Genomic DNA, 6,000 nt, shown 5'->3' with positions numbered 1-6,000 from the left:
TATGGTACTCTGTTCACAACGTTGACATCAGTAAACTGCTCGCCCACACAACGCCATACACACTCTGCCTTCTGCCCCGTACAGTCGAAACCGGGATATTTTATTTCCGCTCATGGGGACCAACACTTTACGTTAATACCTACATGTTGCGTTTTAATATTTTTGTTCTGTATAGCTATGTAGTTACTCTGTGCCTGTGTTCCTAATGTTTCTGCACTTCTAGTTAAGTAACACAGTATCTGGTAATACGGTATTTTAATTCTCAATCTCAAAGCAATCTGTTAAGGAGAGGGAATTGGAGGACTGTTTAAGTGCATGTTACCCTGCTAACATGGGTTAACGTATGTGGGATAATGGTGCTCCATACACACTGAATCCTGGGAACAGGGCAGCGAGAGGCCCTGACCCCAGTAGGCCACTGTAACCTGAATTAGCAGGGTGGAACTCTCGATGGAATAGAACTCTGAATTAGAATGTTTTTAAAAGTGGAACTAATTCAAATTATATGAGAGAAACTCAGAGTCCTGGCACTGTTCCAGCTCCTCCTTATCCAGAGAGGAATAGAGAGGACTGGGGTCAATGCCAGCTGGCCCAGTCTGAATGTAACCAGCTCAGCCGAAAGGACAACACAGCCACAATGAGAATAACAGGCCAAAGAGATGAGGTTATGGCAGAGCCGGTATCATGTGATTTAGCTCCATTGTCCCTCTGCTCTGTCTATAAGGCAGCGAGTGTCTCCATTTCAATCTGTGTCTGCAGCATGGTGCCCCTCAGTCAAAGAAGAAGGGCTACATTCATGAGACACAATGGGTGAGAAAGATCACGTGTAAGGTCTGTTGACATGGCTCTATTAGCTTTTTTAAAAATTGAACCTTTTATTTAACCAGGTTAGTCTCATTGAGACAACATGGATATTGTGTTGGTATGTGCATTCAACTCTCACTGCTAGCCACTCAACACATCGCTTCGAGATTATGAATATTCTACCGTAGGCCTACTACCCTTTTGACATCAGCAGTTGTCACAGTTATTTTACAGTATAGTTTACATGTGTCTGCCATATTCTACAGGGCATAAAATAATATTTATATAGAGGATCAAACTGAAAGCAACCAAATATAGTGTATTACATACATTTTTTTTAAATTGTGCGTGAGCTAAAAAAAAACTGGTGCTCTGGTGACAAATAACTTTTTATGCCTGCCTGCAGAATAGCAATAAAGGGGTGTTATCAATAAACTGTTTGAAGAATCCAATTTCATGATAAACACTTGAAGTCGGAAGTTTACATAAGACCTTAGCCAGATACATTTAAACTCAGTTTATCACAATTCCTGACATGTAATCCTAGTAAAAAATTCCCTGTCTTAGGTCAGGATCACCACTTTATTTTAAGAATGTGAAATTTCCGCTTTTAATTATTTCATCACGTTCCCAGTGGGTCGGAAGTTTACATACACTCAATTAGTATTTGGTAGCATTGCCTTCAAATTGTTTTACTTGGGTCAAACATTTCGGGTAGCCTTCCACAAGCATCCCACAACAAGTTGGGTGAATTTTGTCCCATTCCTCCTGACAGAGCTAGTGTAACTGAGTCAGGTTTGTTGGCCTCCTTGCTCGCACACGCTTTTTCCGTTCTGCACACACATTTTCAACAGGCTAGAGGTCAGGGCTTTGTGATGGCCACTCCAATACCTTGACTTTGTTGTCCTTAAGTCATTTTGCCACAACCTTGGAAGTATGCTTGGGGTCATTGTCCATTTGGAAGACCCATTTGTGACGAAGCTTTAACTTCCTGACTGACATCTATCTGTGAGGTGCACCAGTCCCTCCTGCAGCAAAGCACATGATGCTGCCACCCCCGTGCTTCATGTTTGGGATGGTATTCTTCGGCTTGCAAGCCTCCCCCTTTTTCCTCCAAACATAACGATGGTCATTATAACCAAACAGTTCTATTTTTGTTTCATCAGACCAGAGGACATTTCTCCAAAAAGTACGATCTTCGTCCCCATGTGCAGTTGCAAACCGTAGTCTGGCTTTTTTATGGCGGTTTTGGAGCAGTGGCTTCTTCCTTGCTGAGCGGCCTTTCAGGTTATGTCGATATAGGGCTTGTTTTACTGTGGATATAGATACTTTTGTACCTGTTTCCTCAAGCATCTTCACAAGGTCTTTTGCTGCTCTTCTGGGATTGATGTGCAATTTTGCACCAAAGTACGTTCATCTCTAGGAGACAGAACATGTCTCCTTCCTGAGCGTTATGACGGCTGCGTGGTCCCATGGTGTTTATACTTGCATACTATTGTTTGTACAGATGAACGTGGTACCTTCAGGCGTTTGGAAATTGCTCCCAAGGATGAACCAGACTTTTGGAGGTCTACAATTTATTTTCTGAGATCTTGGCTGATTTCTTTTGATTTTCCCATGATGTCAAGCAAAGAGGCACTGAGTTTGAAGGTAAGCCTGGAAATACATCCACAGGTACACCTCCAATTGACTCAAATTATGTTAATTAGCATATCAGAAGCTTCTAATGCCATGATGTAATTTTGGGGAATTTTCCAAGCTGTTTAAAGAAACAGTCAATTTAGTGTATGTAAACTTCTGACCCACTGCAATTGTGATACAGTGAATCATAAGTGAAATAATCTGTCTGCAAACATTTGTTGCAAAAATTACTTGTCATGCACAAAGTAGATGTTCTAACCGACTTCCCAAATCTATAGTTTGTGGTTGAAAAATGTGTTTTAATGACTCCAACCTATGTGTATGTAAACTTCCAACTTCAACTGTACACGTTTCTGAAGATCAGAGGTGGTGTATTTGTTTTAGCTACGGTCATGAGAGCTGTCATGGCAGTTCAGGCACGGGTTGAGTCTGAAATGGCACCCTATTCCCTACATAGTGCGTTACTTTGGACCAGGGCCCAGACATTGACCGTATAATAAAACGCAGGGTGACAGGGTGAGATTTGAGCTGTAAGGATATTTTCTGCTTAGATGGACACCCTGCCTTAGCTGCCTGCAAAGAGTTTAGCAGTTAATCCTGGACTGCCTGCCACACAAACACAGGTGGGGAGCTGCATGGGACTGCTATGGAGAAGCTGGTTTTACACTACCAAAACAACACACAGCAACAGGACACCCGCTGTGCTGAGGGATTGACATTAGTCAATAACACCGTGCATGGACACAACATATTTGGTGACTTTCACTAGCACATCAGACGGATAGGTGTCAATGGAGCGACTGGAATGGGGAAATATTGTTGACTCTTCACACACTGTAGCTATCTACTGTATCTATGACCAGATTTTCTGGTTTCTCACCTGAGCCCCATGTATCAAACAAGAAACAGCAATGTGTTTTGCTCTCTATCATCTACTGTATGTAGAGTAGACATTTACAATCATTGACATTATGTTACACATGGCAGCCAGACTACATCTTGCTGTGCAGCAACAATAGCCTTGATGATGGAGAACAAACATGCATCTCGATGAGCTACCAGTCAGTCCCAATAGCCCAGTCATTCTTTGAGTACGTTTATGAGTGCAGAGTCAGCATGTTGCGGTTGTGGAAACTGACTGGCTGTGGCCTCTCACTTATTAGCCAACAACATCCTATTTCCCCACGACAACATCAAACTGTATTGGCATCCTATTTCACTTCCTCTAAAAAATGAGAAATTCAACAACATCAGAACTTAATTTAAGTCTACAATAAAAGCGGAGTTCATTCATGAAATGTTAATTTGAAAACACATAAAAAAATACACTGAGTATACCAAACATTAGGAACACCTAATTAGGAACCACTTTTGCCCTTAGAACACCCTCAATTAGTCGAGGCATGGACTCTACAAGGTGTCGAAAGGGTTCCACAGGGATGCTGGCCCATGTTGACTCCAGTTATTTCAAGTTGGCTGGATGTCCTTTGGGTGGTGGACCATTCTTTATAAACATGGGAAACTGTTGAGCGTGAAAATCCTAGCGGCATTGTAGTTCTTGACACAAACCGGTGCGCCTGGCACCTAATACAGTACCATACCCCGTTCAAAGACACGTATATTGTTTGTCTTACCCATTCACTCTCTGAATGGCACACATACACAATTCATGTCTCAATGCTTAAAAATCATTCTTTAACCTGTCTCCTCCCCTTCATCTACACTGATTGAAGTGGATTTAATAAGTGACGTCTAGGGGTTATAGCTTTCACCTGGATATACCTGTTTTGTATACTCGGTGTATATTTTAAATAAGGCGAAATTAAATACATAGATATAGATAAGGCTCTACTTTTACAGACACCAATGAACCACCTGTCATGTTGTTGGTAGTGGTAAGGTAGTAAGGAGGGTAGAGAGTACTGTTTCAGCCCCAGCAGTAGGTTGTTTTGAATTGCTGGTTACCAGCTCTCGCACTGACTGTGTTAATTCCTGAGAAAGTTACTACACTGGTCACAGGTCAGCGAAGAAGAGAAAGGCACATTGTGTGTTTTGAAATCAGCTATAGAAAGAATTGCATATTCAAATCATAGTCTGCTACAGAAGCTAACTAGGCGAGGAGCAAAATTGTGTTTCAGACCTGTTTCATGTGGTTTAACCATTTCCTGAGAGAGAGCGAGAGAGACAGTGTTCTATTGCACGTACACAAACTTCAACCCACTATGTAACACAGAAATACAACTACACGGACAAACACACCCACAGACAGCAAATACACAGACCGTAAACCGATGGGCAGCAAAAACAGTTGATCAGGCACGCCTTCAGTTATCGATACCAGTCGGAATGTGGATAACCTTATCTGTACCCAGACACAATGGGGCAAATTATTATCTGAAAAGAAGTTGGGTATATAGCCCCACATGTACATGATGATAGTGTGAAACATGACATCCCACTGGGCACAGACATCATTTCAACATCTAGTTTTGATTTACATTTGGTTGAGTTGTCAACTAACGTGAATTCAATATGAAATCAACCAACAATGTCATTGGATTTAAGTTAAAATTTGAGTTTAAAAAAATGGAAATTCCCTTACTTTGATGACTTTTTGCAAATCCAATCTGTTTTTCACATTGATTCAACGTCATCAGATTGTATTTTTTTCTGTTGAAATGATGTGGAAACAACGTGGATTCAACCAGTTTTTGCCCAGTGGGATAATTGTAGACCAACTTTATGAATGCAATATGTAACATTGCTTGACAGTCTTTCATGGAATAGAGAACAATAATAATGGGATCTTTTTCTAGGCACTAAACAAAGACTAACTCCGACATGGCTCGTTTGACAAAGCCTATGTGGAAATTAATGTTTTTTTTTGTAGGGTTTTGGATAAATGCCGAAAATAAGGTCTTCTAAGCCTGTGTTAACCTGAGACCTTATTTTTGGCATTTATCCCAAAACCACTTTCTTTCCCCATTAATTTCACCCATTGGAATTGCTGAACGAACCGGAGGTTTAATTTCCTGTTTTTAGGACTACAAACTGGCGAGCTATATACAGCATAGGCCCACTATTATTTTCTCAGAAATTGAAAGTTATAAACTGTGGTTATTTATAATGTTGACTAGCCCATCACTCTCTTTAAGGTTATTGAATATCTAACTTCCTTTAGGCCAAGGCGGGAGAGAGGGCTATCATTAGTCGAACTGGCTGGAACTTCATATTACTGCCACATCTCATGGGAAAATACTTAACATACTTCAATGATGTTAGACACATACTGTCAGACTCTGCTAAATAGGTAGAGAGAGAGAGTGATGTTGTTAAATTAGATGCAGGGTCAAATATAGCATTTGTTTTTAATAGAGGTCACTAATTGTGAACTTTTGACCCATTCATTGGCGCCAAACATTTACACACAAATATAGATGTTGACTGAACTAAAAGTCACTCTGGTGAATTCCTAATCTACAAAAGGGTAGTGCAAACGGGCCAGTAAATCACCGGGGCCAAGCTTCCTGCCATCCAGGACCTCTATACTAGGCG

Source organism: Oncorhynchus tshawytscha, linkage group LG07, assembly GCF_018296145.1.
Source record: "Oncorhynchus tshawytscha isolate Ot180627B linkage group LG07, Otsh_v2.0, whole genome shotgun sequence".
NCBI classification, from domain to species: domain Eukaryota; kingdom Metazoa; phylum Chordata; class Actinopteri; order Salmoniformes; family Salmonidae; genus Oncorhynchus; species Oncorhynchus tshawytscha.
This window is presented reverse-complemented; position numbering follows the sequence as displayed.